This window comes from Hippocampus bargibanti, linkage group LG07 (genome assembly GCF_051943395.1).
Source record: "Hippocampus bargibanti isolate YZ-2025 linkage group LG07, ASM5194339v1, whole genome shotgun sequence".
Lineage (NCBI taxonomy): Eukaryota > Metazoa > Chordata > Actinopteri > Syngnathiformes > Syngnathidae > Hippocampus > Hippocampus bargibanti.
The window spans coordinates 20617975-20629439 of NC_142740.1; the positions used below are offsets into that span (position 1 = coordinate 20617975).

The 11465-nt window shown below is 39.8% G+C and overlaps 1 long non-coding RNA gene across 2 annotated transcripts; it reads left to right on the top strand.

Annotated features, from left to right (window-relative positions):
• The first annotated feature begins 8633 nt into the window (after positions 1-8633).
• LOC148895769 (uncharacterized) lies at positions 8634-10991 on the top strand. Of its 2 annotated transcripts, XR_016115562.1 has the most exons (4): positions 8634-8663; positions 9407-9625; positions 10037-10123; positions 10226-10991. It is a non-coding gene; the product is annotated as an uncharacterized LOC148895769 (long non-coding RNA). The 2 variants fall into 2 exon arrangements; XR_016115561.1 differs by lacking the exon at positions 8634-8663 and having other exon boundaries at positions 8670-9625.
• The last annotated feature ends 474 nt before the right edge of the window (positions 10992-11465 follow it).

Sequence of the window (11465 nt, forward strand, 5' to 3'; positions counted from 1 at the left end):
AAAATGGAAATGTACAAGGCATCCCATTCATATTTCAGATGATGGCAAAGGCTGGATGTGTTTAACCTAACACTGGGATGTTTGATTAACTGTGTTAATCATTTTCCATCTGCACTGGGACCCCGCCACCACCACTTGATTAAAGTCTGACTAGTTTTGCATTGTTCATTAGATATATTTGTCATTTAATTGACTGCCTTCGGGCATGGGAAATATACATTTTTATCTCTTGATGAGGAACTGTTTTAATATTAGGTCATTCTCATAGTATGTCTCAAATTCGTGGGGGAAATGCCTTTGCGCTTCATTAGCTCAGCTGGCGCGGAGGTTGTCACTTAAGATGGACAATTTGATTTTTGCAAAATTGTTAACTCTCACGACTTTATCATGACTAGTGTGTCTACAGTGCTCCAGAATTTATGAAATCACAAAAAATGCCTATTTCCATGAGTTGTTTGCGTAATGTTCATTGAGCATTGTTTTCCTCCCACAAAAATGCAGGATTTTTGTGAACAGGATTTTTTTGTAAACAGAAAGGCCAGTTCCAAGGTTCAAAATTGGAACATTTGACTGTAATGTGAGCTTAGCACATGCCTTTGCTAATCTACTGGAACAAAAAAATCTTGATTTATGGAAATGGCGTGTCAATAAATATGAGGACATCAATATAAATCTTTTTGGGACTCTAAAGAATGATTCGGACAGGAACAAACAGGATGTGTCTCTTTTTGATGCAGACTCTCACCTTTAATTTGAGGGTATGTTTTACCTAATCAGGTGAATGGTGCAGAAGCAGTCTACCACTTTTGAAGGGAGCAACAGTAATGGGACAGATATAATGTCATAAACCAAACATTATTTTTCTGCAATACTTGGTTGAAAATCCCTTGCAGTAAGTTGCAGCCTGAAGTCTTGAACTTATAGATGCCACCAGATGCTGAATTTCATCCAGCATGATGTAACTTCGTCCTTTTCATCAAGTAAAATGCATGCTCACTTGGGTTCAGGTAAGGTGATTGACAGCACCATTGCATAACATTCCACACTTTGCCCCGTATGGTATGCTTTGCGTTCTTGTCCATCTGCGTCGTGAAGGGCGTTCCAAGTACTTTCGAAGCATTTGGCTGAAAACAAGCAGAAAATATTGTCTTAAACATTTCAGTAATCATCCATTGGAATAGCATTATTGCCTCTTTTTTCCATTTACGTTTTAATTTATTTCCTGCTGTAGAAAACCTATGCCTATAAAACTAGCCGGGAATTTGTGTTTAGATTGTTGAAAGATGAAGAACTGTTGTAAATATATGATGCAGGTTATGCCCTCGTATGCCTTCAGTGCACACAGATTTTTTCGCATTTGTATAACATCATGCAATAGAATGCATGCATAATACCTTTTCATTATGAGGTCTCACTGCCATCTTCCCTTTTTAATTACTTCTCAGCTCAAGTGAATCAAATCATAAAGTTGTCAGCCTTCACTAAGAACTCAAACCTGCAGCCATAATGACGCCAGACTCAAGTGACAGTTCCATGCTGTTTTCTTCCGGGGGTTAAGGGGGTGTGACTCCAGGCTGTTCAACATAATATTTTCTTCTGCCATTTAACACAACCTTGTTTGTATGGGCCTTAACACACAAGCACGCCAATTTGTAAGCATATGCGCCACTCTACAACAGGCACCATTTTCTTAGGTACGAATCTGATTATACGAACATTGTATCACTTGTCCGAATGCAGATATTAACACTGAGGATTGTGGTCACGTGATGCACTGCTCTGTATTACTGTCTCACATGCATGTAGAAAATTGGTAAATAGTAATAAACAATGCTTCAATATGAAATGTTTTCTTTGCAGGAATGACTGAAATTTACTTACTCCAACGCTCTCGTGATGGACCTGGAATGTCATTGCTGCCTATCAAGACCACTATTCCCCCTGTCAAGTCTACCCAAGATAGAACAGAAATAGAAATGAGTAAAACAACTCCTTGCGCATTTCAGATCAGTTGCGGTGACAGCACCCTCACTGTCAAGCTGCAACAGCTATTTGCGTGCCACAAAGAGCACAAAGGAGTAGTTTGTATGAACGACAATTTCAGTACTGGTGCGGTGGTGTTGACATAAAAGAACCAGTAATTACCTTAAAATTGACATTGTAGTCAGGAAAAACTGGAAGGTGTTTTTTTTCTTATTTGCCTGTTACAGTACGCTTGCATTGGAGTTGTGACCCATTAACGACAGTGCTATGACAAAAACAGATGTGATGCATTACGCTGTTGGGTGCTAGTTATGAATGAGATGGATATGTTGAGAATTGTAATTTATTATTAATTTGGGTTAACGTGATACAATTATATTTCTCTTTTCTTCCCTTTCCACACTGTTGTTGGCTTCGTCCATGTTATAGCCCATGTGCCATTTTGTGAGGAGACTATACTACACTACTTTAACACTCTTGAACTTGGAGCTGGATTAGTCAAAACATTTCTGTTTTGCAATTTGATCATTCAGAACAGGCAGAAGGGATGACCACAGCATTACACATTACAACCAAATTTCACACTCCCGAACAAGCATGTTACACATTGAGTACAAATTAACAACAGTGAGTGCATGGGGATCACTTTGATTATATGCGAGTGATAATAGGAAACCACTAAAAAGATTCTCCCAATTTTCACAAAAAAATGACAGAAATGCAGAAGATAGGTATCTATTGAAATATATAATTTGATGTGGATACAAATTCGGATTAGTCACCCTTGTTTAGATGGATTTACTCTACTGCGTTCCATTTTATCGTAATCCTTTATTTTTTTTTTACCCAATGCTGAACACATTTGTCTAAATACCAGATATTTTGATTTAATTGGTAACATTTCAATATGACTCATCATGTTATAACGGCATACGAGAGGAAGAAAGCAGTTTACAGATTAAATTGAGCTGTGTCGGGACCGTTAATATTTATGCATGTGGGTGGTTCTCCCCAAATTAAGAGCATGAACCCATAGGTCACTGGTTTGTCATGCTAAACATAAGCTGTTGGAATTGAGTTCACGAGCTTTCCCAGCAAGGCCACCATGTGGCAAAAGCTCAGCTGCCACTGCATTCTTGTGTGTCTTACCAGTGAATACCTCGGCCACAATGGTCATGCGGTCAATGAGGAGGCAACAGTGGAAACAGCTCGGACTTAGGCGAAGGGTGAGCACTTTGGAATGGACTCATTTAATCACAGCTGTTGTGCCAAGAACAATGAAGTAAGGACTTTCCGGTAGCCTCAGTAGTGTCTAAGTAGAAGAATGACTGGAATAGATGGATCTCTGACAGCATACAGTTGTATATCTTTGTTTCTGAGTGCTGAGTAACTTTTGATTTTTATTCCAAATCATACTGAGTGGGACAAGAAAAAAAAGAAAAGGCTGCACTATAGTCAGCATAAATACGACTACAATTGGAAGATGTGCAATATACAGTGTGAGCCACAGACTGAATAAATGTGCAGCTGTGTTTAATAAACATTTAAGGTCCATTGAAGTGTCTTTGTTTTTTGGACACACACACACACACACACACACACACACACACACACACACACACACACACGCACACGCACACGCACACGCACACACACAGTTACACATACACACACAGTCACACATACACACACACTCACATGCACACACAAACACACACAAACAAGACATAAAACACAGGAGAGTGGGTTGCTTTTTAAACGGCGTGGACGCCAGTGCGTCAGCAGACTATCAAACTAAAAAAAATATTGCACGCTAGCCTGCTGTCAGGTTTTGGAATCAGCCATGAGGTCACCGTATCACTTGGTTTTCCACAAGGAATAAGAGTTTGAAAAACATTGCATCATAATATTTAATAACATTTACAATATAACATATTGGCACTCTACTGTACCTGTATAAAGCTGTAATAAAAAAAAACATCCTGTCTTGAACTGGCTGATAATGAATTATGCTTAGGGTGACAAGATAGGCAGCGACCGTACTCACACAACATTAAGTAGGGAGTAGTGAAGAGTCTTCTTCTTTTCCTTTCGGCTGTTCCCCTCAGCGGTCGCCACAGCGAATCAATGTCCTCCATCTATCCCGGTTTTGTGCATCCTCTTCTCTCACACCAGCTACCTTCTGATCCTCTTTGACCACATCCATAAACCTCTGCTTCGGTCTTCCTCTCGGTCTCCTGCCTGGCAGTTCAAGGCAGCATCCTTCTCCCGATATAGTCACTCTCTCTCCTCTAGACATGTCCAAACCATCTCAGTCTGGCCTCTTTGACTTTCTCTCCAAAGCCTCTAATATTAGTTGTCCCTCTAATGTACTCGTTCCTGATCCTATCCAACCTGGTCATTCCCAAAGAAAACCTCAACATCTTCAGCTCTGCTACCTCCAGCTCTGCTTCCTGTCTTTTCTTCAGTGGCACTGTTTCCAGTCCAACCATCATGGCTGGTCTGACCACCGTTTTATACACTTTTCCTTTCATCCTAGCTGAAACCGTTCTATCACACGTCACACCTGACATTTTTCTCCAGCCGCTCCAGCCTGCCTGGACACGCTTCTTCACCTCTTTTCCACACTCTCCATTGCTCTGGAGTAGTGAAGTAGTAGTGAAGAGTAAAATATGTTTTTTTACAGTATCTTCCGGTGTATAAGGCACACCCAAAAGCCTTTTATGCAGGTGCACCTTATATGTGAGGTAATATTGAGCCTCAACAGGTCTTGCAATTAATTTCAGCAGCCACCGACTCCCATTCCCCCCTGCGTAACCCTAGCCTCTACTGTATCAACTTATAATGTGATGTGCCTTATATTTGGAAAACTTTTTGTGATGTCACGAGAGGCTGTGTCCTGGAGGGCAAATACATCCCCCTAAGATGGCTCCACCCAGAGAGAGTCTTGGCCCCACCTGGTGGAAGGCAGCAATTAAACCCACACACCTGCAGCTGATCAGGGCTTGATTGGAAAGCAGGGCTTTTAAGGCAGAGAGCCTCTGAGTGTGGAGCTTGGGGAAAGACAAGCTCGATTGCTGTGCTCTGTGGAGAAGTTGATTGCTGCGTGGAACTCATTGCCAGTTGGGACCACACGACTGGACACTGGATTTAAACCTAGCTAAGGTGGCTAGGCTACATGACGAGGACGTCAAGAGGGGTGAGGCCTAGAGACTCTTGTAAAGAACTCCGTCTTCAGTTTTACCTCAGAAGAGACTTTATTTGGATTTAAGTACCAGAAGAGACTTTATTTGGATTTAAGTAGCAGAAGAGACTTTATCTGGATTTAAGTATCACAAGAGACTTTATTTTGATAAGTATTGGAAGAGACACTATTCAAACCATTGTTGCTTGTGCATCCCCCCTGGAACCCTTGATTAAAACCTTTTGTTTGTATCCAAACCTGTCGTCCATTGCGCTTCTTGTCCCGTCCCGCTGAGAGCCAGCCTCTCATGATATCACATTTTATAGATTTATATATTATGTTTGGAATACTTTTTTCATTCATTGAAGGTGTGCCTTATATATGGAAACAGTTTGAAAATCCACCTTACCAGAAAATAAAGTACCTGATGGGGTATGCTCAACAGTGTTGAGGGGACAATTGAAACTTTAATCAGCAAATATTAATTTCCTCAATGATATTTATCCAGGCATCCATTCATTTTCAATTCGGTTCATCCCCAAGAGGGTGGTGGGCCTGCTGTAGGCTATTCCAGCTGTCTCCAGGCAGGTGTACACCTTGAACCGGTTGGCAGCTAATCTCAGGGAAGACATAAAACTCAATTTTCTCTCAAAGTCAGACCGAGTGTACAATCTTGACTTAGCCATCACTTCAAATGCATGTTTTTGGAATGTAGGAGGAAATCGGACCACCCGGGGAGAACACACAAACTCTACACAAGAGGTCCGGAACCGGAATTGAACAACACAGATCTGCCCTTTGAGAGTGGTTTGCTAACCAGTCACTCACCATGCCGCTCAATGGTATAAAAATATCCAAGCATATCGTGTTAGACTTTCACAAATTATTTCATTGTGGTTTTGTCATCTCTTTATTGAATATGACAAGCGATTAAATGCTAACCTTTGGCATCACAACTCCACTCCATCTCATACTGGGTGGCATCATAGAAATAGAAGCTACTGAATGGTTTGGGTTCCTTCAAGTTATAACAGCCGTCTTCTCCTCACAAAGCACTCCCCTGCTGCTGCAGCACTGGAACAGCATTGCCAGCACCATAGGTATAGATTGGATTAGGGAGATAACCAACTGTGCGTTGGAGCCCATTCTCACCACCAGTCTTCGTTCTCGTGTAAATGCCCCCCACAGGTCATTAATTATATGCACAAAATACAAATGGATAGAATCCTACCAAAAAAGGTTAGTTTGTTGGAAAAAAAAACATACAAGTTAAATTACTTTTAGATTTTTTTTCTATTTGACTCATAGTGGCTGGGAATTTCCAGTTTGGCAGTTGTTATAATGTGCTACTTTGTTTTCTGAAAGCCTCAGACGACATATTTTGTCTTGACTTCCTCTATTCCTCTAATTCCCAAGCTTACGAATGTTTGCTTTGGAGACGCTTACTCTCATTATGAGACCTACTAACCTGTAACAACAAAGTCCAACATGTTCAGTGGAACCACCCACACACTGCCCCCACCCCCAAAAAAATATAATAAAAAAATCACCAATGCTAAAAAAAAGGCCAGCATTGATACATGAACTAGCCCGTTCAGTATTGTTGGCCAAGAAAATGAGTGTGTACAAGTGAAGGTTGATTTGAGGCTACGGTGCAGGTCAACTGAACTCAGATTCACAAGGTTTTACTCCAGAAGCCATGTGTCAAGAAACCCAGTCAGCTCAACTGACAGAAGAGTGATTAAATATTTATTTGACTCTAGTTTTCGTGCATTTTCATAATAAGGCCTACCCGGGTTCTATAACAAAAAGTCACAAGAGCAGTTTGTCTGGGAAAAATGTAATTAAACTTACCGGTTTAGCATGCAATGATATCACAAAGTCTCTGCCATGTGAACCAAGACTACTTGTTTGAGAAAAGGGACAAACATTTATGTTTTTATTTGCAAATTAACCAGAACCTTCCTTAAAATGGAATCTGATCTCTTAAGATTGTCCATCTCATGAATTTCCATGTCACGTACTCTTTCTGAATCATCACTCTTATGTAGTTTGTTTAAATGGAGATATCATATGAAAGAGGAGCGATTCAGCTGCCCAACATAAGCCTGGTGGCATGTAATGGTTAAAGTGGTGTTCGATCATCGAATATGCCTGGTGGTCTCAAATAAAAAATATATGCCATGGAACCTCACCTCCCTTGCCACACACACACACACACACACACACACACACACACACACACACACACACACACACACACACACACACACACACTCACACACACACACACACACACACACACACACACACACACACACGCACACGCACACACACACACACACACACACACACACACACACACACACACACACGCACACACACACACACACACGCACACACACACACACACACACACACACACACGCATACACACAAACAAACACACACACACACACAGCTGCCTGTCTCCTTGGGGACCCAATGAGGGCTAACTGCATAGTCACTGAAATGAGCTGTTAATCCTTCCACAGGGTCCTGAGCATATTACTGTGCACAGTCAGCCACTGTGTGAGCGCATGCTATCAGTGCACATGCATGCGAGCATTAAGTCATGTGTCAATCTCTTTGAGTGCCAGCTGCATTAAGTAGTAAGCATGGAGAAGAAGGTGTAAATGGTTGTTGTTTCCCTCTGACATGACCTAGGAAATGATTCAATAACCGATTGTAGGCTTTTCTCGGTGTACAGTCAATTTTCACCTTGGCAAAATATAGACAAGGGTAGGCAAGAGATAGGGACTTAGCTTCACTAAAGAAAAGTCATGATTGCTGCCTGTAAAATTAAACAGAATGATCGTGTAAGGCAGAGGATGGTCTGGCTTCAGGGGCTCTGAGTAGTTAATAACCTTAAATTCTACACCTGATACTACTAGATGACTGCTCACCTCCAGCACCATCTCCAACCTCTTCAAACCGGTCATATCCACCGCCTGTTGAGAAGCACAGTCTATGAATGAAGAGCATTTTGTTGTGCTCATAAAAATGCCAGGGAAAAAAGCCCTCAAACCCTTTGACACTTTCACATTCAAAGAAACCTTTTGAAATAGGGCGTCAAACATGAGTAAATTATTTCAGGTGCCATAAAGTTCAACATCTAGGGCAGATCAAAAAAATTGGACGTATTCCCCTTTCATTCAAAAATTACTATAAACCCGAACAGTACTACTGACTCAAAGTCATTGAGGTCAGTCAATTCAAAAGCCGATTTTTTGTTTCAAAAACTTAAACGTTTTGAGTTTTCTGAATAGTCATGCGTTTTTAATTTGCAGTAAATCAATACTTTTGAGTTCATGGCTGTCGTATACTTATATATTTTGAGTAAACGGCAGAACGCTGCGTGATGACGTCACCGCAGGCGTGGTCTCACCGGGCGCGGTCTCACCGGAGCCATTTTTACTTCTCGACGGCTGAAGCGTGCAGAGACCCACGAATTCAGGTGAGAAGACAAACAACATTATTTCATATTACAAGGACCCAGTGTATCAATGCTGTAGTCGGTGCACAGAAAAGGGATATTTTGTTGTGTCGACGGCAAAATTGGAAAGTCAGTTTGTGAAACTTGCCGCCTTTCACAAGTTAGTCTTTCACAAGTTAGTTAGTTAGTCCGTGGTCGTGCTTGCGACTGAGGCCTTCTCATCCACTCTTTCAGCTGCGTTGTCTTGAGCCCGGGACTTCTCCTATGTTAAGCGCTGTGGCGATATATGTATGAATTTTTCTTAAACGTCTCTTGTCTGTTGAAAGACACAGAAGTGTTATTTAGAGAATAGTACCGCGCAGGTTTAGTTGGGCGGTGGCCGAGTAATATCTGTTGCAGGTTATGTTTGTGTCCGCGAAGGTCCGAGAGTAATCGTCAAATGGGTGTAAAATTAAGGTTTATATAAAAGGGTCACACGAAATCCTCCACACCGTGGCTGCAACGCCCAGCAGGTTAGTGCTTTGAGTTAACTTTGTTTGCAAACGACAGGACCGCGTGTCATTGTCCAGCACAAGCTATAGGCTTAAGCTATCTATACACATGCAGCGGTAGTGCTGCAGTTTTAAGAATGCACTAAGTAAATATAATGATAGCCAAAAAATGTACAGTGGATTGGAATATGTACAATTGATGCAGTTTAAATGGTTATGCATGTGTAAATTAAACATGACCTTTTTTTAAAATGTATTTTTGGCATAAATAAGGATACCGAGAGAGCTGCTGGAAGGCAAGTCATCAAACTGCAAACGCCTGACTGGTTTGATTGCATCATTTAATCTGGTACATTAGATGTATTAAACTTAAAAAGTTAACATGGATAAATGTGTTTTATTAAATTAAAGGATTACATTCATTGTCATGTTTTTTTCTCTTCAACCTTTCAGCCCCCGGGTGCAAATTGAGCAACACCACCATTATCGAAGGTATGTTTACATTTTTATTTATGCTATATTCTTAATTACCTGATGAATATCATACTACATGTAGGTATTTTTATATTGAACAGAATTTTACCTTTTTAACATATATTGGAGGATTTTACACCATTACTTGAGACTTCATTGATTGTTCTTTCTTTAATAAAAACAATCTCAAGTCTCACATTCTCCTCTGCTCTTACCAGTAACTGATGTTCATTTATCATTACAGTGATGCAGTTGTTAAATTGCAATAGGGATAGTGCGGAGGTTCCAAACTATTACGAAGGACATGCTTGGATTTGAGCTATAATAATCCGTAACTGTCTTTAATTTGGACCCACTAGAATCACACCAACTTTTCTTTGCTTATCCAAACACGTACTGATTCTTGAAAAATGTTTAATGTAATTGCAGGCCTAACATGGACTGGAGATGCAAACTGTGTTCTACATCCCTGGATACTCGGGCGAAGATGACTCCGAGTTCTTCAAGACATGCAATGTATGTATTACCTGACTTAACACAAATGTCTATCTATGGCCACAATATATGCTATAACCTTTTACTTTATTCTGTATGTGAACGTTTGTGTGTATTTTGCAGTGGGAAGAGGATCCAGACATTGAAAACACTCCTGTCGCACTTTTCTCCGTAACAACTGACAACCTCACTAGTGCCATCTTATTTAACCCCGACAGCATTTCTATTGTGATAGAAGATGGCATTATTGTGAGATGTCTCCCCAGGTTGGTTGATGCACACCTCCTCTTGTTTGGTTTAATGTATGCATTGCATTTAGATTATCCAAGAAAATTAATCCTCACATTCACCTTCATTCAGAAAATACTGCTGTGTCTTGATGATAACAGACCACTCAAACCACGCTTGTTAAGTTTGAAAAATGCTTTGTTCCGCAATATTGAAGGCACCAGTGCCTCCAATATTACGGAACAAAGCAACACTCGATAAGTAACTTCAGTTTTACTCTGCTTTTTTATACTTGTTTGTGACTGATTTTATATTAATACTTTGATATGTAAACTTGGATTCCACCAAAATGTCTTTTTTCGTTTCAGGAATACTGTGTTTGTTTTTAGTAAGTTTTACCTTGATTTGCACCTTATAACGAGTACATTGAAATGTATTCGGTTGTATTTATTCAAGTATATGCTTTTCAAAGAATTTATTTTTTTAACAGAACAGCAGAGTATAATTTGTTGTTTTTTTCTGTTTTGTTGTGTTTATTTCACATCTTCTCAGGGGTTTATTTGTTGTTTTGGTACGTGGACATGCTGTGTATTTTGGTACTGTTATCATTTGTTTTATCAAAGGTTGTTTTAAACCTTAATTAAAAAAATGTGAACTAAAACAGACGTGAGGTGTGTTTTTGTTTTTAGACATAGAAGGCAAATGTAAGTACAGTATACATGAATATATGTTTTCATGAAACATTATAAATTTGAGTTGGTTAAGCTTAAATATAAAAACTAATTTTAATTTAAAAATTAAGAAAACATTAGAGTAAACTGAAAGTACATCTTTTAAGTTCAGGCAAACTCATAACATTTATGTCCAAACAAACTCATAACATTTAAGCTCAATCAAACTCATAACTTTTAAGTTCAGACAAACTCATAAAATTTATTTACACTACTCAAACATTTTGAGTAAACTACTTGAACATTTTGAGTTAACTCTACTCAAACATTTTGAGTTAACTGTACTCAAAAATTTTGACGTAATCAGTTGCCATATAAATTTGGAGTACTTTCAACTTGTTGGGTTTTACTGTATACAGTGAAACCTGTTGGCAATAAGTCCATTATGGCAGTGATTTTCAACC